Consider the following 27,079-nt stretch of genomic DNA (forward strand, 5'->3'; position numbering starts at 1 on the left):
TGCTAGTAGAATAGACACAACGTGAGGTAATCACCATCCATTTTAAACCGGTTATTACCTAATGCTAACGTTAGCAGATAGACGCGAGACTGGTGCCGTTACAGCTTGTTAGCCTAATGCTAATGCTAACGTTAGCAGATAGACACGAGAGCCTAGGTAACGTTAAAGCAATGAGAGGTAGCGTTAGCAGAATAGACACAACGAGTCTCGTTAATGTTATTATTGATTGATTGATTGATTGAAAACGGTGTTTTACTCTGGCTTGCGCCTAGCTCGCGGACATAGCTATGGTGGAGCTCTCAGCTGTACACCAGCGGCCCGCGTCTTCCCACAGGGAGACAAGTACGAAATGCGCATGCACGCGTTACCGGCGTAGGGGGAAAACGAGCGTAGAGGGCTGGCCGATCGCTGGCCAATCAGAGCAAAGCGGAAGGGCATGTTGGTTGCTGAAAGTATTCACGCGCGCGAGGCAGCCCCCCCCCCCCCCCCCCCGCATCTCTCTCCCAGACCCGTCAATAGGTCACCCTAACCCTGCTACATTTCTACCCAATGTCAGGGTATTTTATAACGTTAGCGTTTCGCCGTTTCCTGACCAATATGCATACATTTTGTTCTTTTAATGAGCACATAATGTGAGTATAATGTGCAGCTGGTTGAAACGCTGGGATATTATGTATAAAATGTAGAAATGAATATGAACGGCCTCCTTCCCTCAGAGCGAGCCCGCACATAAAGTCACGCGGAAACAGCTGTTCCTGGAGGCAGTACTGTGATACGCATTTGCATTTCAGCGTCCTGCTACGCTCATAGCGAGGGGGGCGTAGTAGCGTAGGTCAGTGGCCAATCAGAGCGCAAAACGGGAACCCGGAAACACGAACGCGTTGGTAAAAGCATAGAGGCATCCAGTCCGGTACTAGCAGACTGACCAACAGCCTCAATCCACGGGCTGTCAGGCTGCTCAACGATCAACTTGCCGCCCCGCACTCCCCTCGCACCCCCCATCCCCAACCCCCGGTGACATAACTCCCACTTGTACATTACAACAATAACTGTGAACCGGACTTGCATTGCTGCACTATACACCAGACCACGTGAGCGGATCGGCGCGGCCGAGAAATCCGCTCTTCGCTCTTTAAAGCTTGGTCCGCTCCGCTAATCACTCATGTTGACCCCGCCCCCAAGTCGCTCTCCGCTCGCTCCCCGCTCACCTTGAATCGAGCGCTCCCCGCTCCCCGCGCCAGATCGCTCGGCAGTTTTTTTTCTTCTTTTTTTGGAGCATGGTGTAAATGAGCTCAAACTACAACAGTCTACACCCCCTGGGCCCCTTAACAATTGTTTGTATTGAGCCGCATTGTAATTGTAGCCATTCTGCAATGTTAAATAACGTTGTTTATCCATTCACTATCTCTATTAAGCGATGATAGGCTAGCCGAGCCACAATGCTATGGTCGCTGCCATTAACGTTAGCATGTAAGCTAACGTCAACAACAATGGCGTCGATATACTTTTTCTAACTAGAGTGAGTGTGGGCGTCTCTACAGTGACAAAGCCTGAACGAACAGCCTATCACAGGTTCACCCTTCTCATTGGTTGAAAATGGCCTTCATGTTTGTACATCGCCATCTGTTGCTTTGGCATTGTACTGCATGTATATATTACATCAGTGTTAAACCACTGTGAGCGGCCTGGAGTGGATTGGAGCGGAGGAGAACTCTCGCTCCGGACGTCGCGCCGACTCATTTTAAAACCCACTCCTCGCTCACGTCAAAACCGGCCGCTCCGCGCCCCGCGCCGCTCACGCTCCGATCCGCTCACATGCACTGCTATACACTATACACTATTCCATCCATTGCAAGCCAATGCCCCCCCCCCCTCCATCCATTAACTCAACTGGACTGTCACTGTACTATTTATTTGCACTAGCACTATTGCACTTGGGACATTGATATTATATTATTGATATTATAATTTTGTATATGCTATATTCAGTATGTTTGTATGCCAGTGGTGATGCTCTAAAAACTCAATATTATTTCATTGTACCAACAATGACAATAAAGATTCTATTCTATTCTATTCTATTCTATTCTATTCTATTCTATTCTATTCTATTCTATTCTATTCTATTCTATTCTATTCTGATCACTCAGATGGATCGGGATCATGACAGTGTACAGGAGCTCCCATCCTCTCCCTGTGGTTCAGGCTCCCTCACTGGTGGTGCTTTCTCCAGGATCATGACAGTGTACAGTAGCCTCCCCGTGGTTCATCACTGGGGGTGCTTTCCCTCACTGGGGGTGCTTCCTCCAGGAAAAGCTCCCAGTCTGGCTTGGTCACCGGCAGCTCCGTCTGGAAGTGGTTCCAGAACCTGGGGATCCAACAGAGTTATAGTCAAGAACATAGAAATGTAAAATATACTGTATATATATTTTTATAATGCAATATATTGAAGCCTTCAAACGGAGAACCATGTAAGTCTGTTTTGAAATTGTATCAATCCATATCGCTTGGGGGTGTAAATGTGACTCAACCAGAAGTATAGGCTGTCTTTAACTAATGTGTTGGATGATATAATATGTTGAAAAAACTAAGTTTACCTTTGAAAATCCAGATCCAATTTTTCACATGTCAGGAGAGATTTTTCAGTTTCTAACTTCCTGGTAGCACACTGAGTGAGAAGGCTTACTCTCAAAAAGCAGAGTAACCTAGAGTTTTTTTAGCATAGCATACCTGAACCAAACGGTAGAGATGGCTCAATAAGGCTGAGTCAAGTTCAACACATTTTTCAATGAGAGATAGTGACTCAAAATGTGCTATTCCAAATGGTCGAGCAGACTATGAAAGGGTTACAAATAAACAAATAAATAATTTAAATTATAAATTATTATTATTATTGTAGTGCTGTCAGGCGATTAAATAAATTAATCTAATTAATTACAGGATTTGTAATTAATTAATCTAATTAATCACATTTTAATCGCATAACCATTTTAGGCCTGATATTCTATATTCTATAATCATATTTGGCAGAATTCAGTACTGTATCTACAAAGCCTTCTGTTTAATCATCTTCCATTTATTCATTTGCTTAGATTTTTCAGGTCTGGTCAATTTTAGCATGGTGTTATTCACAGTCAAAGATACATTTTTTTTATTGATATTCTCATTTGGTTCATTACAATTTACTCAAGCCTAGTAACAGACACAATATTTCTGACACTGGGAATACATTCCCTGAGATCCATAGATGTCCCTAGAATCAGATACCAAGAACATGCAAATGTCCATATTAAAAAAAGGCTGTAAATGTGTATTCTACGTTCTTATGGAATGAATGAGATAAAAAAAAAAATATATATATTTAAGTAAATTTTCATAACGCGATAGTTTGCTGTGTAATTAATTAATCAATCTAATTAACGCAATAAACGGACAGCCCTAATTGTTTGTTTTAATTGTCACTTGGAATCATAAGTCACTAAAGTCAGTCATCGTTATTGTTTGCCTCAAATCCAAGCTGCCTGTTGAAAGATATGGCTGTTTTTTGTTAGACTATAAATGGTGAATTGTGTATGTAAATACCTTTATTCATGGTTTTTCCTAAACCTGGTTAGTTGTTAAAGTGGAACCACGATAACAGTCTGCCTCTGACTTGGGGGTGGTGGGGGCAGGAGGCTATTCCAGCTAAGACGTATCTTCTACACAACGTTATAGGATTTCTCTTCTAGGGGATAGGTGAGGTTGCTAGGCGACTTCAGATAGTGGGGCCGGTCGCCTAGCAACATAGAGCTACATTCCTTAAAAGATAACAAGTCAGGCGGCCAGGTAGCGCAGCGGACTAAGCGTCTGTCTACCACCACAGAGACAGTGGGATCTATGTTATAAGTTACCTGTGGTGGTAGGTCTCTGGTTATATGTTACCTGTGGTGCTAGGTGTCTGGTTATATGTTACCTGTGGTGCTAGGTGTCTGGTTATATGTTACCTGTGGTGGTAGGTCTCTGGTTATATGTTACCTGTGGTGGTAGGTGTCTGGGTCTCTGTGTATTCTGTTCTGGAAGCCGATGTACAGGTTGTCCCAGGGGAGTCCATTCAGCACCACGTATCGCATGACTCCTACCCTGTTTCTAGTCTGATAGACAGACAGACAAGATAGATGATAGATTCAATTAAATTCAATTATATAACCTAGATAAGAGACAGACAGACAGACAGACAGACAGACAGACAGACAGACAGACAGACAGACAGACAGACAGACAGACAGACAGACAGACAGACAGACAGACAGACAGACAGACAGACAGACAGACAGACAGACAGACAAACAGACAGACAGACAGACAGACAGACAGACAGACAGACAGACAGACAGACAGACAGACAGACAGACAGACAGACAGACAGACAGACAGACAGACAGACAGACAGACAGACAGAAAGACAGACAGACAGACAGACAGACAGACAGAGACGGCTGGCTGGCTGACTGGCTGGCTGGCTACTTGGAAAAAGTATCATGGTTTTTGAAAGCTAAAACACATTGGATTGTATTGGAACCTGGTGAGAGGATGCAGCACAGTTCCTCAATACTAAAGCGATCAGTGAAATTAAAAAGAAAAAAGAAAATAGTAAAAGGTAACGTTTTTTAAGAGTAGTATGTAATAATAGTTATATCTCATTACTGGCAATCCCGTCTCGCTTGACAGCGGGCCGATGGACTTCGCGCAGCGCTTGGCAGTCGAGACACGTCGCGCTCAGGTAGGACCTGCACTGGCAGGACCTGCACTGGCAGGCATTGGTACTGGCATGTTTGATACTGCGCGTTGTCTCGTGAGACGACCGGGCGATGTATTAGCGCGGGGGGCTGGGTGTTTGGATAAACGTGGTCATCATGACTCATTGTTGAATGTTTTTCCGAGTATCTTAGCACGCGCAGCTGGTGCTAATGCTACAATGTTTGGGGCGCCGTTTCCCATGTACCCCGCCGGGGCTGTCTTCACTCTTCCCTCCTCTTAACCATTCATGCTGACGGTCAATCGGTGTCTAATGTTGGGGGGTTTAGCTGAGGCTTATTTACCCTTTACATGGGTGGATGGGCTGACGACAGGGCTCAGGGCAGGTGTGCATTTGTGAATCTATGAATTGAAAATGGGGGACCCTGATGTAGACAGGACTAACGTTTTCTCTGGTCTGCATCCCCTTAACAATTGTGTGTATTGGGCTAGCCCATTCTGCAATATGTTAAGTTTTCGTTCATTCATTCATTTATCCCTTACACGGGTGCATGCACAGGTGTGCCGCAGTGGAGGTTATTGCATGACTACTAGTGGAGCAGTGCTTCACTAGTAATAGACTTTGGTCAGCAGCCGCCACTGGTGTTCCGTGCTTAGTGAAGCAGGTGGCATCGGTTCTTTGCCCTGACATGGTGGAACGGTATCCCGCCCGGCCGACGCCAAGAGGCGGGTCGGCCCGGCAGGTGGCTGGTGGGCTGATGAAGCTTATACCGCCGCAGTACAGAATTTAGCAGCAACTAACAACATTGCTCAATTGGCTGCTTTTCTGTAAAAAATGGTGTTGGGTGGTGGGGCCTTAGGGCCAGCCGACGTCAAAACCATCGCGCAAGGGTTTGAGGTTATTCAGTTTTTGACCCAGCCGCAAGCTATAACCGCAGGGAGGGCTAGGATGCTGTCAACGGTTGTTCACAGGCATCTTTGGTTGGAGCAATCTCCCCTTGAGGAGGGGAGGGGTCTCCTCCTCAGGGCTCCCCTCTCCGCGGGTGGACCTTGGTCTGTCCACGGGGGCGCGGGCGGTATTTGACCTGGGCTCCACGCCGCCCCACACCGCGCAGCCAGAGGTGAGAGCACAGCCCCCGGCCAGCGGCCATGTTTCCCCCGCCTGAGATACCCTGGACACAAAGAAAACAGGTGATCACAAGGTCGACAGCCTCGGCGGCCGAGGGATCGGCTATATTAGATGGGCACGCCCTAAAAAAACGTTGCCATCTAGCTGTGTCTAGCATGCTCTCCGGTTACTCCCCCCCGCTACGCTACGGGACTCAGGGCTCTGATTTGTCCCCTTTGGCTGCGGGCCACGTTCTTCCAGTGAAGCGCAAGCGGCCCCACATTTTGCTTCTCATGGAGACAGGGGCTGACACCCAGTTGCTAGCTAGGCCTGGGTCTGTCTATGAGAATGCTGTGCTCTCAAGCGGCTCCCACACCACACGTCCTGCGTCTGTGTTTGGTGAGCCTGGTGTTGTATCTGTCGATGGAGCAGGGTTCCCTGTATCAAAATGTTTTTGTCAGAGGGGGAACTCTAGGCCCAGGAGGTCGCAGCGTGGGTTCCCCCCAGCCCCGCCCTCGCCAGGCTGGGTATTACGTTAGTGCCTCCCCCGTCTGGACTTCCGATTCCCGTGGTGGTCAGTCAGGCACGCGTAATTTGGGTGGTAGTAATATCACTACAGGGCTACGGTGTGTAGAGACCCACCCTATCGGGCAGTGTGAGGACCACACACCATGCATGTCCAGCTGCAGAGCAGGCTGTCCTCAGCAAGCTAAGCCGGGAAGATGCTCAGCGGGGGAGCCTATGTCACCAGGGGATATGGCTGCTCCCCCTGTATCAGACTGCCCCTTCTGTCGGGGACCCCCTTGGGTGCGATTGCCTCGTTGATAGGGTCAGGGTGCGATATCCCGGCTCCGCGGGACACCCTGCTTGCGCGGTTGGCGAGACCAGGGTTGACAACGCACAGCGGGAGGGACCGGGCCACCTGTCTACGATTCCTAGCGGACCAGCAGCAGTTGGCGGGGGGGGGGGGGGCACTTTGGAATTTTTACCACATATGGCTGCAGTAGTAGCCATATGTCGATGTGGATGGAGAGAACGCTGAGGGCAGCGCTTGTGTTACAGTTTACACACCCCCACCCTCCGTTTTTGGGTTTGGTACAGACCCTATTATCAGAGTCCGTGGCAGTGACAGCCCTGGCCGAGGAGATTCGTTCTCTGGCGGCGAAGCAGGCCGCCGTCGTGGTCCCATGGGAGGATGCGATGAGCTGCGTTTCCTCCCGATATTCTCTGGTGCCCGAGAAATCGGGGGGGGGGGGGGGGGGGGGGTGTCAGACCCATACTGGACCTGTCCCATGGAAGGTACAGAATGTTGACCGTCACCCACCTGTTAAGCGCTGTCAGGTGGGGGACTGGTTATACGTTCACCTCCATAGACCTGAAGGATGCATATTCGCATCCCGATCTTCCCTCCTAGGACATACCTTTGCTTCCTTTTTCAGGGCTTAGCGTACGAGTACCAGAGGCTGCCGTTTGGTTACTCTCTGGCTCCTCGCATCTTCACCAAGTGCGGGGAGACCGCGCTGGGGCCTCTGCGTCGTCAGGGAATACGAATTTTATTCTACCCTGGACGACGTTCTGGTCCTCGGCCGGTAAGAGAAGATCGCCAGGTCTCATAATTCCTCACCAGCCTGGGTTTTGGTGTAGACTGGAACAAGAGAGCTCCTCTTCCCAGTCAACGGGTGGAGTACTTGGGTTTATTTCTAAGCTCAAGGACTATAGGGGCATCCCTCTCAGAGCGGCTCGGCGCGCTCGGGAGGTTCCGTCCTGGCAGGGCGGTTACGGCGCTGACCGTGATACGCCTGCAAGGTATTGTGGCATCTGCTCAAGCTGTGTTCCCTCTTGGCCTCCTCTTCATGAGGAGGATACAGAGGTGGGTTTTTCAGTGTGAAAATAGACCCTGTGAGAGTCAAGTGGAAGCTGCTGAAGGTTCCCATGTCAGTACTGGGGGGCCTGGGGCCTTCACCAGCAGGGTCCCCATGGGCAGCAGGCTGTCACACATCACGGTCTTCACCGACGCCTCCCTCACGGGATGGGGGGGGACGTGTCGGACCGACGCAGTAGGGGGCAGCTGGCAAGGACCATGCTGCCCGGTTTGCACTACATATCAATGTGTTGGAATTGAAGGCAGTGCTTCTAGTCCTCGGACAGCTCGGCCATCATGTGATGGGCGAGCATGTTCTGATCAGGACGGACAGCACGACGTTGGCGTCGTATGTCATCAGACAGGGAGGAGTACGCTCCCCCCGTCTCCACCGGGCGGCGGCCGATTCGGTCCGTGGCCGCCCGGGATTCTGTACGCGTTCCCCCCCATACACCTGATAGCTCAGCTGCTGGGGCGGGTACGTCAGGAGCACGGGACTTTGATCCTGGTCGCGCCGGGCCGGGGCACGGCTGTGTGGTTCCGGGCCCTGATTCAGCTCTTGGTGGCCCCGCCGTGGCCTGTTCCGTGGTCACCGCGGGCCCTCTCTCAGGCACGCGGAACTCTGTTCTGCCTCCTGTTCTGGGGCAGCCCCTGATGGCTTGGCTGCTGAAAGGGTGAATCTGGTGGGGATGCGTCTTAACTAGGGATGCTCGATATTGGCTTTTTTACCAATACCGATACACCGATATTGTCCAACTCTTAATTTCCGATACCGATATCAACCGATATCACATTTTAATGCCGATATCGGCCAATAATATCGGTAGGCCGATAATATCGGACATCATTTCTATAGAAACGTAAAAAAAAAAAAATGAAAACCGATACAGATATTTTCCGATATCACATTTTAATGCCGATATCGGCCGATAATATCGGTAGGCCGATAATATCGGACATCCCTAGTCTTAACTCTTCTGTGGTTAACGCCATCCGGAACGCGCGCGCTCCATCCACTACCGCGGCTTACGCAGGGAAGTGGCGTATGGTTCGAGAGTGGTGTGAGGTTGGGGGCTTGGACCCGGTGTCATGCCCCCTGGACTCGGTTCTGTCCTTTCTCCAGTCTATCCTGGATGGGCGGTCGGCCTCAACAGTGAAGGTATATGCCGCAGCTATATCTTCTTGTCATGTGGGCTTTGAGGTCAGAACACTGTGCAGCCACCCTCTCGTGGGACGTTTCTTGCTTGGCGCACAGCGTCTCAAGCCTGTGGAACGTTCTCTGTCTCCGAATCGGGACCTCCAACTGTTCTGGAAAGGCTGTTGGGGGCCCTGTTTGAGCCTCTTGAGCAGGCGCCATTGGATCGTCTGTCTTACGACCGCGTTCCTTTTTTGGGCCATCACCTCCGCTAAATGCGTGGGTGAGCCGTGTGCTCTCTCGGTGCGGTCAGAGTACCTGTCTATTCGGGCCGATAGCAGGCGACTCTGTGGCCTGATCCGGCCTTCGTGCCAAAGAATTTTCGGAGCTCTTGTCGCTCCAGGGATATTGTGCTTTAGGTGTTTCGCCCTCCTCCTCACGCTAGTGGGTTGGAGGCGAGCCTTCACCTATCGAGTCCTGTCCGTGCACTGAAGGTTTACCTTAGTCGCACGTGGGATCTCAGGGCTTCCGATCAACTGTTTGTTTGTTACGATGGCCCTCGCATGGGTAAGGCGCTGTCCAAGCAGCGCCTGTCACATTGGTTGTGCGAGGGCATTGCCCTTTGCTACACGTTGGCTGGACAGGTCCCCCCCGGGGGCATCAGGGTGCACTCCACTCGTGGTGTGGCGGCCTCTGCAGCCCTGTTGGGGGGGGGCCTCGGTGGAGGACATCTGTGCTGCGGCCTCCTGGTCCTCCCCGAGTCCTTTTGTTAGGTTTTACCTCATGGACATGACTGGGGGTTCTGTCTCCCAGGCGGTCCTGAGGTCCGGGACCTCTCCTGCATCCCGCCATCAGGTGGGCTAGCAGTAGTGTGTGGGTGTGGACCGCGGAGTGCTGTGTCACACGTGGTCCCGCTTGCGCTGTGCATTCGGGGGTGCCTGGTTCCCCGTTTTTCACACTTTGGTTGTAGTTGACTGCCTCCCCCCCTTCGTTAGGACGGGCGGGTGGACGGGACTCCCCTCCTCCCTGGCTGGGGCTTACGGGCCCTCAGGGGGTGCATTTGACGTGGCCACGCGTCCGCTCTGCCCTTTATCTCAGAAGGCAGAGCGAGACGCAATTGCCAGTAATGAGATATAACGTAAGGTTATCCTATAACCCTAGTTATATGAATACTGGCTGAGCGTCTCGCTCTTCAGCGCCCTGAGGTCCCTTGGATGTTTTCCGCGTATGGAATTCAAACTTGGAACGGTGTAAGCATGACCACTTCCTGCCTATTGTAGAGGCACGCAGGGGATGGGCGTGGTCACGTGCAGGTGGGTGCATGTGTTTGGTTTCCATGGGCACTATAGGTGCTGTAGATAATGATATCTCAGAAGGCAGAGCGAGACGCTCAGCCAGTATTCATATAACTAGGGTTATAGGATAACCTTACATTTTGTTTGTAGTATTCGAGTACTCATTTTTGAGATGTGTTAAAGTACTCGACTATTGCTTGGACTCTATCGTAGGTCTGAGTTAAGCCACTCACCTCCACATAAGAGTGTTCTCGGTCAGGCCTCATTGCAGGGAACGACAGATCCAGGAAGTCCACCAAGTAGTCGTAACCGTCGACGATGGGCTTGAAGTCCTCATCTGTCTCAATGACCTACATGTTGGGGATGTTTTAATTGCATCAATCAACTTGATAACTTGTAACAAGATAGCTAAGAAGGAAATGGAAATGAGGAAATGAAGACCCAGGGCTAAAATCAGACCACACCAGCAGCAATAACCCAGCGAGCACCCATACTGAAGGCTTTTGGAAGAGACCTGAATAGGATAAATCTTTAAAAAAAGAATATATATGGCGGCTACGTGGCGTAGTGGGCAAGGCGCTCGCCACGAATGACGGAGACGCTGGGCTTGCCTGTTCGAGCCCAGCGCTCCACATTGCTTTCAGTTTAGCTGGTCATTCATACTAATACACATTGGTCGTATTAGGGGGTGGGAAACTGATGGGTGGGGATCGGGCGTTGTGGACAGAGACTCCTACAGGTCGGTTGGTGCGCCTGCGCAGTAGAATCAGGAAGTGTCGGGGGCAGCGTGAGCCTCCCACGCGTTACTCCTCGCCACTGAGAGATCGAGCTGCGCAGGTGAAAAGATGCGACTGCTGTTACCTCAAGTACCGGAGGGGACTTGTGCTATGTATGACTTAGTCCACATTGTAGCCGGCTTGTGGGAGGCAAGAAACAGCGTTCGTGACAGGGGAGCGTTGAATTGGATGATACGAAATTGGGATGGGAGAAAATATAGAAAAATGGGAGAAAAAGTGGATCAAAAAGAAAAAAAAAATATATATATATGTGGACTAAGTATAAGTATAAGTATATATATATATATATATATATATATATATACGTATACTGTATGACTTAGTCCATATATATATATATATTTCGGAAGGGGTGATAGACGTGAAGAAACGTTGCACTAGATGGGTAATGATTAGGGATGCTCGATATTGGCTTTTTTACCGATACCGATATACCGATATTGTCCAACTCTTAATTTCCGATACCGATATCAACCGATATCAACCGATACCGATATATGCAGGGTCCCCCCCCCCCCAAAAAACGGAATCATTTCAGGTAATTAACATTACATATGTCTTGTTGTGGAATTAACATAACATTATGCATACTTTTGACAATAAATAAAATCAGAATTTGTTCTTACTTGCTTGCCTGGGTAAATAAAGGTTATAGAAATGTAAAAAAATTGAATTTGAAAACCGATACCGATATTTTCCGATATCACATTTTAATGACAATATCGGCCGATAATATCGGTAGGCCGATAATATCAGACATCCCTAGTAATGATGTCATAAGATGACACCACGATCTTACATCTACTTGGTCTGGTGAAGGCTTCAAATCTTTGTTTGGTGATTTTGCACTCCATTATACCAATGAGGCCTATCTACCTCTACCAAGGAGGTTACGTATATCAGTCCTGTCCCTTGAACAAGATATCTCGAAAAGTAATGGCCGGATTGCCATGCAATTGGCTGTGCACATACATGACACCAAGATGAGGAAACCTATTGATTTTGGTGACCTCACGATCGTTCCTCTAGTGCCACCATCAGACCAGAATTTCTAAATGAGCACATCTCCCATCGCGTTTGTCGTGCAGTCACAAAATCTGTTGTGAACATGACCCATAGAGAGTGGAACTGGTTGCACCACGATATGGATTCATAGCCTGGATATGTTGCAGCTTATTTGCAATTAGTAATGGAAAGGTGGGGAGACTGTTAGTCCTTGGCAGAGGTGTGCACTCTACTAAGCACATTCTTCAGTTGGTGTATACAATCAATTTATAGTTGCACAGTATTAGTTCATCACACAGCTATTTTGGAAGGCAACAAACAAGAGGGCAACAAACAAGAGAACAGAAATCAAAGGTAATAATTTACTAGTTTACTAGTAGGAAAATGCATGCAAGTCAGTTCAGTAGTAAGGATTCACAGAGGTATGATGTTTAGGGAACAAAATAATAACTATGTCCAAATTAGTAGTGAATAAAGTATTGCCTTTTCTTTTTATTAGTTCAATCAGTCAATAGCATTAATTAAAAAGATTTTCCCCAAACAACATACTGTACTGAGGCCCATATGTATATAACGTTTTAAATAATCAAGGTTTTGTTCTAGGATAACTGGTCAGACCATAATGTATAATGTTTTAAATAATCAAGGTTTTGTTCTTGGATAACTGGTCAGACCATAATGTATAATGTTTTAAATAATCAAGGTTTTGTCCTAGGATGACTGGTCAGACCATATGTATAAAGTTTGAAATAATCAAGGTTTTGTTCTGGATAACTGGTCAGACCATATGTATAAAGTTTTAAATAATCAAGGTTTTGTCCTAGGATGACTGGTCAGACCATATGTATAAAGTTTGAAATAATCAAGGTTTTGTTCTAGGATAACTGGTCAGACCATAATGTATAATGTTTTAAATAATCAAGGTTTTGTTCTTGGATAACTGGTCAGACCATAATGTATAATGTTTTAAATAATCAAGGTTTTGTTCTGGATAACTGGTCAGACCATATGTATAAAGTTTTAAATAATCAAGGTTTTGTTCTAGGATAACTGGTCAGACCATTATGTATAAAGTTCTAAATAATCAAGGTTTTGTTCTAGGATGACTGGTCAGACCATGTAATGTTATGTATACTGTGCATCAGATACTTGACGTAGGTCTTCATGGTTCTGCATCACAAAGGTTTCTGACTGATGGTGCCATTTGCTTTATTCATTTGTCTATCTATGCGACATTTCTATTTACCGAGAGAGTTTGGAAGTGTAACCATCTGTGCAGCTTATGTTCCCCCCCAGTGGTAACGCAGCCAGGGCTGCAAACCGTTTAGCAGAATGTGTACACAACCAACTCACGGCCAGGCCGGGGTGCCCCTATTTTCGTTCTTGGGGACTTAAACCATTGTCGCCTAGAACCTGTACTACCCGGTTTTGATCAGTATGTTAAATGTGGCACGCGCAAAAATAAGATCCTAGACAAATGCTTTGGAAATATAAAGAGTGCTTTTAAAGCCAAGGCCCTTCCTCCTCTATCCAACTCTGATCACCTTACAGTCAATGTCTTGCCCACTTACAAAACAGCACTGAAATCCAGTAAGCCCCAGGAGAAGACTGAGTTGCAGTGGACTAAGGACAGTTTAGAGACTTTGAGAGACTGTTTTGCTTGCACGGATCGGAGCATTTTCTACAATCAGGAACTAAATGTAGAATCTACAACTGGCTACATCAGATTCTGTATTGACAATGTGGTCCCAAAAAAGGTGATTGTTCACTTTCCCAACAATAAGCCGCACATCACCAAAGAGGTCAAGGCCTGTATTAACAATAAGAAGTGGGCCCAGACGGCATGCCCTCCTTCCTGCATAAGCAGTGTGCAGCCGAGCTAACGGAGGCTTGGTGCCCCACCTTCCAAAGTTCTATTGAGAGTTACACGGTCCCTGAGCTGTGGAAAAAGTCTACCATCATTCCTATTCCTAAAGTAACATGTCCAGTTGACAATAAGGATTATCACAAGGCCTATCACATTAACGACGAGTGTGGTCATGAAGTGTTTCGAAAGGGTTATTGTAAATATGATCAAACCTGTAATCTCTCCTCATCTCGACCCAAACCAGTTTGCGTACAGGAAGGGACACAGCACAGAGGACGCTGTAATCAGTGTGTCTCACTTAATAAGTAAGCACCTCGAGGATCCCAAGGCTTACACTCGGGTGCCCTTTGCAGATTTTTGCTCTGCGTTTGATACTGTTCGCCCTCACCTGCTTGTCCAGAAGCTTATGGGGATAAACCCCTCAATAATCAAATTGTTCTATTCTCTTCTCACCAACAGGAAACAACAAGTCAAGGTGAATGACACACTCTCTGAGGTCAAATTCTGCAGCACCGGGGTGCCTCAAGGTGCGGTGAGCTCCCCTCTCCTATTTACACTGTACACCAACGAGTGTAGCAACAGTCAGCCTAACAATCATGTCCTGACATTTTCAGAAGATACACTTATTCTAAGCCTATTGACGGCTGACGACTGCCCCTCTACTTACTTTAAGGTCTGGTGTGAGAGACATCATCTCATTCTCAATACCACCAAAACCAAAGACCCCAGAGAAGTGAGAGTACATGACCCTGTGGTAATTGGCGACTGTGATATAGAGCAGGTTGCATCATATAAATACCTAGGAATCCACATGGATAATCGACTGAAATGGGATGTACATGTTGATGTTCTGTGTTCCAAACTAGCCCAACGACTGCACTTCCTCCATAGACTCAGACTGTTTTGTGTGACCACAGCGATCATGACCACATTTTATAAAGCTGTCCTAGAAAGCCTGATGAGATATGGGATGGCAGCGTGATTTGGTAAACTCACAGTACAGTGTACGTCAAAGCTTGAAAGGCAGTGATGAAGGTGACCGGAAACACCAAGTATCCGTCACTCCAATCTATCTTCGAGAAAGTAGTCGTCAGCCAGACACAGAGATCTTACAGGACCCTTCTCATATTCTTTATCCCTAATATGAAGTTCTTCCCTCAGGGAGACAGTTCAGAGCAAGTAGATATAAGAGCAACCGCTACAAGCCCTCCTTCCTTCCTACATCCCTCGCTCTCCTAAATAACACTAGAGGTTGATTCCTCACCTTTTTCTTTCTTGTCCAAGTCTTAATCTGTTGTAATTTAATTAGGGCAGGGTGCAATATGAAGCTTTTTGAAGCTTTTGAAATGAGTTTACCTACTTGTGTATTATGGTTACATGTCTCTATGTATTTTATTTAGTCTAAAGTCCTTTTTACTAACTGAATGAATAACTTAGTAAAATGATGAATAAAACATGAATGATTGTATATATATTTCTTTTCTTCTTTGTTTTCACTGTTATCGCAGAATGATGCAGTATATGTTCCAAGTAAATTTTCCCCTCTGGGACAATAACATTTATTCTTATCTTATCTTATCTTATATCCCCTGCCATATTGGTTGAACAGAAATACCACTTTGAGAACCAAAATAACAATCACAACTGGCAGAGCAGAATAAGTAAGGGATAATGTATAACTACGAGGTCATTGTCGCAAAATAATTGACCGACACGAGGTGTTTTAAACGTCAGTGAAGGTCAATTATTTTGCGACAATGATCGAGTATAGCTATACATTATCCCGCTTATTACATGGCTAACTTACTAACAATATACCTAATTCATTTTACATCGACAAGACGAGATCAAATGCAGACGCAGTTCTGTTCTGGCTCTGCTGTCATCGTCACACACACTCCGCTGTCAGTGCAGCCAGCAGGTGTGTCTGATTGGCTGCACTGATGCAGTGTGTCAGTGGCCTTGATTGCGAACAGCTGCGCACAGCGGTCATTATTGTTCCACAGAGGTCCGTTATCGAGTAATATCGGACCTCTGACGAGCGCTATTGACTAATCACAAGCAAGCATTTCGGCGAATGTGAAAACGCCATGTAATAAGTCATGATTAATTCAATGACTTTGATTGCTTTTAATCTCGAGATGCTTAGAGACACTCGTATCAGATATCAGTTAGCAGTTAAAGCAGCAAGAGCCGCATACTTCTCAGACCTCATCCGTAACTCTCAAAACCCCAGGACCCTCTTTGCCACCATTAACTCTTTCATCAGTCCCCCCCTAGAACTAGCCTGGATGTGTCTCCAACCGAATGTGAGGAATTCTTAAAATTCTTCATAAACAAAGTTGAGTTAATCAGAAACAACATCACACCACCTACACGTAGTTTAGATGTCTCGCCGCCCTGTTCATCCACCCTGGCCTGTTTTCAATCCATCACCCTCTCTACTCTCACAGATATAGTCTCAGCCATGAAACCAACCACCTCCCCCCTTGACATAGTTCCCTCTGTTCTTCTCAAAGAAGTATTTCCCACAACTGGCCCCAGCATCCTCTCTATCATAAACACCTCCCTAGCCACTGGTACCGTTCCAACCTGCTTCAAACATGCAGTGGTCCAGCCCCTTCTGAAAAAACCCAACCTAGACTCCACCCAGCTCAATAACTACAGGCCAATCGCCAAGCTCCCATTCCTATCAAAGGTCCTTGAAAAGGCTATTCTCTCTCAGCTGTCTCCCTACCTGCACTTGAATAACATCCTGGACACATTTCAGTCAGGTTTCAGAGCCAACCACAGCACAGAATCTGCCCTGCTTAAAGTCACCAATGACCTGCTCCTCACTACCGACAACCGGGACTGTGCTGTCCTTATGCTCTTAGACCTCAGTGCAGCTTTCGATACAATAGACCATGTTATCCTCATCGACCGTCTCCACCAGGCAGTTGGTGTCAGTGGCACAGCCCTATCATGGTTCACCTCCTACCTCAGTGATAGAAGCTTCTCCGTTAATATCGGAAACTGCTCCTCCCCCTCTGCCTCTCTCTCCTGCGGGGTTCCACAAGGCTCCATCCTTGGCCCTATCCTATTCTCCCTATACATGCTTCCCCTTGGTCTGATCATTAAAAAACACAACATCTCTTTCCATTTTTATGCTGACGACACTCAGGTCTATCTCCCCATGAAACCCAACAATACAAACAATCTTGACAGTCTTCGTTCCTGCCTAGATGACATCAAATGCTGGATGGCACACAATTTTCTACAGCTCAATCAGTCAAAGTGTGAAATCCTCCTTTTCAGCCCTCCGAACCAAACCAGTGTCATTGCCAGCAGCCTGGGTAACCTGTCTCCCCTAGTCAAGCCCTTTGTAAAAAACCTGGGCGTGCTCTTTGACCCCGAGTTTTCCTTCAATAGGCAGGTAAACTCGGTGGTGAAGGGGTGCTTTTTCCAGCTCCGGTCCATAGCCAAGATCAAGGCCATTCTCTCCCCCTCAGACCTGGAAAGAGTAATTCACGCCTTCATATCCTCACGCTTAGACTACTGTAACTCCCTGTACCTGGGGCTAAATAATAATAATAATAATAATGGATTCAATTTGTACCGCACGTTTATATTCGTGAGAATCTCAGAGTGCTACAGGAGATATAGACAAAAGTTAAATGAATAAAACAATTTAAAATGAATAAAAACAATTAAAAAGACAACCAGTGAAAGAGTAAAATAAAATAAAAATAATAATAAAATGAATAGAAGTAAAAATAAAAGTAAAATAAAATTCAGGCAAAAGCCTTGTTAAAAAGAAATGTTTTTAGGCCCCTTTTAAAAGCCTCGACGGATTGTGGTGCTCTCAGGTGGATGGGGAGAGCATTCCAAAGTCTGGGTGCGGCAGATCAGAAGGCGCGATCGCCCATGGTGTGCAGCTTAGTCCTGGGGGCTTTGAGGAGGTAGGCTGTGCCGGAGCGGAGGGAACGTGAGGAGGACTGGGGGGTGAGGAGTTCCTTGAGATAGGCAGGGGCACCACCGTGTACGCACTGGTGAGTGAGGAGGGACACCTTGTACTCAATCCTGTGTTCCACGGGGAGCCAGTGAAGGGATCTGAGGGTGGGGGTGATGTGATCATATTTGCGCACCCTCATCAGGATCCTAGCAGCGACATTCTGGATGGTTTGCAGTTTTTTAATGCTTTTACTAGGGATCCCGATGAGGAGTGCATTGCAATAGTCCAGCCTGGAGGAAACAAAAGCGTGGACGAGTTTCTCGGAATCTGCCAGGGTGAGTGAGGGGTGGAGTTTAGTGATGTTTCGGAGGTGAAAGAAAGAGGTCTTGCAGAGGTGTTTGATGTGTGTTTCATATGTGAGGTGGGGGTCCATTTTCACGCCGAAGTTGGTGACAAGGGTGGAGAGGGGAATGTCCTGACCGGAGAAGGAGATGGTGGTGATGGTGGTTGACCGGACCTGGTGTGGGGTACCGATCAGCATGGCTTGTGTTTTGGAACTGTTGACCTGGAGAAACCTGTGGTTCATCCACGCCTTAGTCTCCTCCAGGCAAGCGGTCAGTGTGGGGGGTGATGAAGGTGATGATGGTGTGATCCGGATATATAGCTGGGTGTCGTCAGCGTAGCAGTGGAACGACACACCGTGCCGGCCGATAATGCGGCCGAGGGGGAGCATGTACAGGGTGAACAGCCCTAAATAAATAAATAAATAAATAAATAAATAAATAAAATAAATAAATCCACCATAGCCCGTCTACAACTCCCCCAAAACGCTGCCGCTAGACTGCTCACAGGTACCCGGAAGAGAGCTCACATCACCCCTGTACTTGCCTCCCTCCACTGGCTCCCGGTGCGCTTTAGAATAGACTTCAAGGTCCTCTTAATGGTTTATAAAGCCCTAAATGGTAAAGCCCCTGCTTACCTAGCAGACCTCCTCACCCCCTATACCAACGCCAGGGCCCTCAGATCGGCTGATAAGGGTCTCCTAACCACCCGTAGGTCTAACTTCAAGTCTAGGGGGGGACGTGCTTTTGCGGTCGCAGCCCCTGACCTCTGGAACAGCATCCCATGTCCATTAAATTTGCCCCCTCCATCGAGTCTTTTAAATCAAAACTCAAAACCCACCTATATCGCCTGGCCTTCCCTGACTCACTTTGACTCTTGCCGTACTTGTTGACGTGTTGTTCTGTTTTTCCTTTGTCTATCCGTTGATTTTATTTTATTTTTCAGTTTATTTTATACTTTTCTTTGTACTTAGCTTAGCTATGTGAAGCACTTTGGTTGACAAGCGTCATGTTTAAACGTGCTATATAAATACATTTGATTGATTGATTGATTGATTGATTGATTGATTGATTGACCATAGTGATTTAGACTTTAGTCATCTGCTTATTGACATGCATTCATACTGATGTAATAAAACAATAGTGGGAGAAAAGACTGTATTAGTTGTGAAAATGTAGTTAAGAAATGTTAAGAAATATTGGTTTCCCATAGAGTGATAAGAAGAGCAGCGATATTCAGCAATAGGAGACCCTGTGGTGACGAGGGAGTACATTTTCCGACGTTTCTGTGATGACACTGATTCCTGATCCTCTTCTTATTATTCTAGGTTTTCCCAAGCCCAAGCCCAGTTATTTTTAAGATGGCATCAAATAAAGACAATAGAGTCGAAAGCAATCATTTTTCTTCATGAATTGGGAAAGACAAAGGGGTATTTTGGACAGTATGCCTAAAGAAAAGAAAATGAGGCCTTGCATGGAATGTTTAGAATTCTCATTCGTCCTCTATGTTGGAAGATGATAATGTGTTGATATGTGAGAAATATGTCAACTGATTACTAGGATTATTACTGGATCTTATAAACAAGTGACAGTAATATAATGTTTTCCCAATATTTAACCTTTTTCTTTTTTTTAAAGTGGCTACCAATGGGCAGCCATGTTGGAAGAAAGAGAACGACACAAACATTCCATCCAAGGCCTCTACTGTTTACGTTTCAAGATATTTACCCGCACAACTAAGTTGTAGTTGTTAAAGCCTGCCCAGGTGTAATAAAACTGGATCCAGCTGTCGTGCTTAAATATCTCTGAGCCGATGGCACTGTCCAGTTCATCCACGTACAAGTCAAAATCCCAACTCTCCTTGTAGACCTTTGCACTGGCAGGGGGGTCGATGATGGCTTCACTATGGTTGGTATTATAGCAGGAAATATAGAGGAAATACTGATGTCACATTTCTAAAACAAAGTCTAGGATGAAGCAGGTGAAGTGTATAGAATATAGCAGATGAGGTTTACAGGTATTTTATTAACGTATACAATAGAGTGAATATTTCTCTTTTGGAATCTGTCTGTGGCATATTGGAAGCTTAATCTGCGAATATGTGTATGTTAAATATTCTAATCTCATCAGGTGTTATAAAAAATTATCTGGTCTTTGGGTTCCAATGTGATCTGATCGGCGATACATAATTGATAACATGTTACATAGGTACAGATCCAGCTCTTAAAAGGGCTGTATCGTTAACGCCTCATTAGTTGGTCACTGTTATTACTGTTTCTTGCACTCACAGTTATACCGTGTTAAACATTAGGTTAGTAATAGGCAAGTTATTTTTATTCATATTATAGTTGATGGTGCTATATTCACCTATGGTCATTTTAATTTCTGTTTGACTGCTGGTTGATTCAGATTCAGATTCAGATTCAGATTCAGATTCAGATTACTTTATTCACCATATTGTACAGGTACAAATGGAACGTGATTTGACATTTCAGTGCATGATTATTCACAAATAGGAACAACAAAATAATAATAATGATAAATAAATAAGTGCAAAACAGGACAGAACAGTGAGACAACAATAAGACAGTAAAGTGCAAGCTGAGGTCCATTACTCGTCAAGGAGTGGGTGGATAAAACCTGAGGTGCCACAATCATTCAGGGCCTTTTGCCATTATTATGCCGCATGGTACCTACTCGACTCGCTATTGGTACCTGGTACTTCGTTTGTTTTCCACTATAGGTAGTACCCCCCCCCCCCCCCCCCCCCAGTGTAGCTGGTCATCATAGGGCACCGCGACACACACACAACACACACATATTGAAGCTAGCTATGCTAGATGAGAGCCTTGACATTAAGTGGTTGTAGCTACAGCTGTGGGGGTGCTGGAGACATGATCCAATAGACTTTTATACGTCCGAGTCTCCTGAACACGAAGAGACCAATGACCAAGTCGATCGGCACTTTCTTGGCCGAGCTATAGTCACTTTTTCGCATCTACTCCCGAACTCTGCATGCGCCGATTGCCCACGGAGTCTCTCTGGATTGTCCAGAGATCTAGGTTTATCAATCTGCGCATGCAGAGTTCGGGAGTAGGTGTGAAAAAGTTACTATAGCTCAGCCAAGAAAGTGCAGATTGACTTGCATGGACGTGGTCTCTCCGTGTTCAGGAGACTCAGGCGTATAAAAGTATATTCGGTTATGTCTCCCGCACCCCCACAGCCATAGCTACAACCACTTAATGTCAAGGCTCTCATCCACATTCATAAATTTTCTCCCCCGCTGTCTCTCCCATGATTTCCGACTACCCCAATCGGTGGTCTATTAGCTAATGTATGCTAGCCGCAATGCTAACGGTTATAATGGGAAATCCCAGTCACATTAGCACATAAGCTAACAAAATTAGATATCTTTTTGTGAAACTAAACTCTTTGTTCTTGGTAGTAACTTTTTGGTACCCGTTTGACCCGCTTGGAACCTCGACAAAGCAGGTACTAAAAAAGGTACCAGGTACCGTCCACAAATTTCAGCAATGGAAAACCGAAAAGGCAGAGTAGAGTAGAGTCGACTCGAGTCAGTACCATGCAGTGGAAAAGCGCCATTATTGTGTGTGTGTGTGTGTGTGTGTGTGTGTGTGTGTGTGTGTGTGTGTGTGTGTGTGTGTGTGTGTGTGTGTGTGTGTGTGTGTGTGTGTGTGTGTGTGTGTGTGTGTGTGTGTGTGTTGGTTCACCCTTTTGTTTGTAGCCTAATTAGTTGGTTAGGTGCCAGCATAATATTTATTTTTGCTATTGAGTGGTAGATGTGGTGGACGGACCTAAAGATAATTTGCATCAAAAGGTTTAGACTTTAGAAGTGGGAACGTGTATCAGGCTGTCTTTTATCAGGCCCAAATGTATGAGGGGTGGAAGTAACAAAAATGTATAAATTAATGTGTAACGAATAAATTAATGTGTAACCGATTAAAATGCAATCAAATCAAATAGTCACTTGATGAATTAGCAAATAATTTAATTAATTCAGAACCAAACTGAATAAAACATTATCAATAAAATGAAACAACAATCAAACACATCCTTTAAATAAACTAGACTGGTTTTATCTAATCACCTTGAAATTCAATTCAGTACACCGCAATTCCATTCGCCACCACTTTCATATATTTTTGTTACTTCCAAGTTCCACCCGTCATAGTGGGCGGGGTAATTTGATTGACACATGGAGCACAAACTGTTAACGAACCGTTCAACAATGAAAGTGTTCTCGATTTGATGAAAGTGGTGGCGAAAGTGGTGGCGAATGGAATTGCGGTGCACTGAATTGAATTTCAAGGTGATTAGATAAAACCAGTCTAGTTTATTTAAATGATGTTTGATTGTTATTTCATTTTATTGATGATGTTTTATTCAGTTTGGTTCTGAATTAATTGAATTATTTGCTAATTCATCAAGTGACTATTTGATTTGATTGCATTTTAATCGGTTACACATTCATTTTACAATTTTGGTTACTTCCACCCCTCATACAAATGTAAAACCACAACCAACAGTTGATGTCTTGTGCAGGGTTACAACATATACGTCATAAGAAGGGGGTGGATAATGCCTATGTTACCCTAATGTTTTCTATGGTATGTAATAATGTTTGTAATAACCTTTTAGGTTTGCTTCTGCTGCTACTGTTACTGAAGGGGTCTGGGTTCACAACAACTCTTTCAGCTTATTTAACGATTTAACTATGTGACTCATGTCAATCTAAAGTTTCCATACCATGAAAAACACATCTCAAGTTGTGTGTACACTACAGTATATATAAGTGCATCATATCTGAAGTGTTCCAAAACGCATACACACATGCAAGCACACACACACTGTAAAAGCCACTGTCACCTGATGGGTGGATGTCTCAGGGCGAGGGCCAGGTCCAGCACGGCGCCTGGCCTGGGTGTCCATGTTCTAATGCCAGGTGCGACCTTGTTGATGAGAGCGTTGAGTGCCTCTGCACTGTTCTTTGTGTTTGTGTCCTTAATGTAGCTGTGGGTGCACAAACACGCACATAAACACAGACACGCACACATATATACACACACAGACATATACATGCTTTTAAATGTTCCTTTGAGAACCATTCCACATCTGCGCTACGTTACTATAGTGGTGCGGCATAGCTAACCTATTTTTCAATTTGTGATAAAAGCACCAAATTTGGTTCATATTTAACCTCAAGGCACCTTAGTCAAAGAACTGGTCAAATGGGTTAGGGTTAGGGTTTTCTTCACGTGTGTTTGTGGATAGCGTTGGCTATATTTTATGCATATGCCAAAAAAGTAGCTCAGTATCACATCTTGGACTCACATTACAATAATCCATGTTTGTTTTTAAAAAACAATCTTTTCTAAATGCTTCCTGCACACTTGCTGTCTGATCATGGTGGAGCACCCCATCTTGTCTTCCCATGAGCTGGTGAGCATCTTTAAAGTCTTCAATCAGCGCTGCAACATCAGGGCCAGCTACCATCCACTGCCGGAGAGCACTAGGGTTGCCTGTAAGATCTAACACCCCTCAATCACTCTTGATGCAAGCATTATGTGCTTGATCAATGGGGATTGCCCGAGAAGACCCGATTGGTCTTCTGAATGGTGAAATTGCCAACATTAAATTCTCTGGCAACATCTGGGTGTCTTGTTGCTTGTTCAGTCATATCATCACAAAGACGAACTGGGATCCAGCGGGCATAGTTGGTATGGTCCAGAGCCAAGAACCTGGGGAGTGTTCTGTCAGAGCATCGAGGTACATGCTGATGGGAGGACTGCCGCAGGGATCTCTCATAGACCAATACACACAGCTCCAATGCCATGACTGTTGCCCAGTAGCTTACTGGAATTGAGGGCAGCTCTCCTCTCCACCATTCGTCAAACCCTAAAGGCGCATCTTCTGTATCTGTGTCACGGTTATTATAAACAGACTGGGAAAGAGGTGGGCGACATAGCACGTGTGTGTCCAGATGGAAATAGCAGCAACATGAACAAGGCAGGGGTGTCCCTAAGCGCCACTGTGACAACACCAGTGTTTTTTTTTTTTTTTTTTTTTTTTTTTTTATTACTTTTGCAGTTAAAGCTTGGGGCCAGCTTATACCTCATACAGCATACCAGTTGCAGCAAATAACAACCTGCTACCAGTGGCGTAACGGAGGCCCCCGCATCCCCCGCATTGCGGGGGGGCCCCGGAGCTTAGGGGGCCCCGCCCCCACTGTAGACTATCCTCTTAGATTTCGTAACGCGCGGGAACAGGGCGCAGACAGTGTGATGAGCCCAGTATGGTTCTGCGGGGCTGCAGCTGGATGCATCTCACGCAGAGGGCGGGGCCCCGAGGGGCGTGATTACCAAACCAAGCCGCATTTCTCGGAGACGCTCTCTGATTGGCACTGACTGACGCTCTCTGATTGTTCAAAACACAGCGGGAAGCGCCGGTAAAAATGAAGCGGTGCTGGAAAAACAAGATGAGAGCGAAAGCCGAACAGGAGACGGCAAAGCTACGAAAAAGAACATCATTGTTCCAGCAGGCAGCAAAGGTAGACTGACTCTAACGTTACTGAAGTGAAGATGCATCGTCACTCGGCAGTAAGCTCCCCACCCAGGCCGGCCGCGTCCACCGCTATCAACCCCCCGGTCAGCTGAGCTCTGCGTCGAGTCCAGGCAGACACAGCCAGGCCCCCAGCCACGCTACAGCCGCAGAGACAGGTTAGACGAATATGACGTTTTATTCGCCATAACCAGTACGAGTAGCCTACAGGTTATATTGGAACTGGAATCTAATCCGTAATTTTTTTAGTACATGGTTTAAGTGGCCGCGATGTCCAGTGTGATGATAATAATGATGTGTGTAGTGGGACGGGCAGTCACGATATTCAGACATGGCACGAGATTATGGGTCATTGTAATTACGAGGATTTACTGAAACGGCAAGTAGTGTCAGAGGCAGCGGAGGGTGAGCTATCATGGGATGGTCCTCGCACGGAGCGCGCAAAATTTTCTCACTTTATTATTGATTTAGGGGAGTGGGCGGGGCCCCATGGTCTGCTCTGCGGGGGGGCCCCGACATATTGCGCAACGCTACTGCCTGCTACTGATATTAATATAATGAAATTACCACTTATTTTGTAAATGTCCTTAGAATGGTGAGCGAGTATTTTATTAGTTTTTCAGGGTTAGTGGGATCTGGATTATGTCCGTTATTGCATGCAAATCCAATGGGATAAGAAAGTTTGACCAAGCGCTGGTGGCCATTTAGAAAAATGCCTGCCATGGCCACCAGGGTGCTAGTAACGCCCCAATATCCAGTTTGTTTCCAATATATCTATCAACACATTATCATTATCAATTTGGTATGATAGGTTGAGCTATGCCACACTACTACTATAAGAAGGAGGGTCCCGTTGTTTCCCTAGGAGTGGCAACATCTCACACTGTTGATGAAATTAATGTTTATTTAAAAAAATATATATATATTTCAAACAATGCAACCTATACAATACAAGACAACCACAAAACAGTACAATAACCACCACAAAACAATACAATAGACAACAGTAACAACAGACACCACTTAACACATTGAGTGCCACGCCCCTTCCGGGAAGTGACCTGGCCTTGCCGCCCATTAACCCCATGTAAATGTAGATGTAGTTTGTAGAGCTAAACCTATATTTTATAGTATATCTAATTTATTTATGGGTCTAATAACGCCGTCGAGTCTCAGTGAGTTGCTTCCAGTCAACGTGCAAAAAACAGATAATTTTTTCATCCGTACATTTCTATTTTATACCGTTTTGAATATGAATATAGTTTGGTTGCTTCTGAGTAATTCCAGGGAAAAGACGCGAAAACAGCGTTTTTGTGTAATTCAATAAACACGTTGTCATTTTCCGCCTGATTATCGGATCTTCCTGAAATCAATGCTAGATTATCATTATTATCCTTCCTCGTGAATACATGAAATGTGCCCTGGAGCGCGGCGCTCCCCCCCCCCGCCCCCCCTGCACCCAACGGAAAACAGCCACACACATAAAACACAGATAGCTTCAATCGCGGTAGAAATAAATATCAGATCAACACTGTTATGGTTTGACACCGACCCCAAACGCTAACGACACAAGAGAGTAGGATTCAGAGTTGCCAAATACGAGGGCTTGTTTATTTGGTAATAAGAATAAGTGAAACAGGGAAAGCAGGTCAACAAGAACAGGTACAATGAACAAGGGGCAAAGTTCTGCTGCTCTGCAGCTTCTCCCGGAAGGGTAGTCTTGGGAAGCAGGAGCAGACCTCTGTACCGCTCTGCAGAATTCTCACGGCGGATCTCACAGATGTTGTGCAAGACCGAGAGAGGGAGAGAGGGAACGAGTCAGTGACAGAGCAGACTTGAAACGAGCAGGAGGACAGGGTGTAATATTCTTCGTGTTAACAACACAGTGATGTGCAAGATTCCAAAAACAGCCCAAGTGAATATCTTCATGTAAACACACAGTGAGCAAAAATCCAAACACTGTCCAAATGTGAAATAATATCTTCGTGTAAACACACAGTGAGCAAAAATCCAAACACTGTCCAAATGTGAAATAATATCTTCGGCGTGAGCAAACACACAGAGGGAGGTGGAAGATCCCAAAAATATTATTCCATAAAGGAAAGAGCAAAATCGATAATGGCTGGGTGAGTGACTGTTTGACAAAAAGGTGGTAGACTTCAGTGTAAAGGTTACACACGAAAATCGGAAATAGGTCAAGACAGTCAATCTAGAAAAACTCACCCAGACGAGCTGCGTAAAAGGAACAGGAACAACAGAGGAGGCGAGCGCGCGCCACGGAGCAGGTATCCAAGCGAAGGCTTCTAGGAATTCCTGGAGAACAGCACAGTGAAACAGCAGCAACGGGGAAAAACATCCAGCGACAAATCAAGACGATCCAACAACTTAGGGTGGGGAAAACGGGGTATAAATAATGAGGGATC

At 45.9% G+C, this 27,079-nt stretch overlaps 1 pseudogene across 1 annotated transcript in view; it reads right to left on the reverse strand.

Moving 5' to 3' along the window:
- Nucleotides 1–2,162: 2,162 nt before the first annotated feature.
- The window catches only part of LOC311242769 (cytidine monophosphate-N-acetylneuraminic acid hydroxylase-like), an 80,067-nt pseudogene continuing 55,150 nt past the window's right edge, over nucleotides 2,163–27,079 (reverse strand). Inside the window, exons 10-14 of the transcript in view lie at nucleotides 22,965–23,108; nucleotides 19,806–19,980; nucleotides 10,367–10,483; nucleotides 4,015–4,130; nucleotides 2,163–2,368 (exon numbers count right to left, since the gene is read on the reverse strand). The product of the transcript in view is annotated as a cytidine monophosphate-N-acetylneuraminic acid hydroxylase-like (transcript). The remainder of the gene's footprint in view (nucleotides 2,369–4,014; nucleotides 4,131–10,366; nucleotides 10,484–19,805; nucleotides 19,981–22,964; nucleotides 23,109–27,079) is intronic.

This window comes from Notolepis coatsorum, assembly GCF_963971535.1.
Source record: "Notolepis coatsorum genome assembly, chromosome: 16".
Lineage (NCBI taxonomy): Eukaryota > Metazoa > Chordata > Actinopteri > Aulopiformes > Paralepididae > Notolepis > Notolepis coatsorum.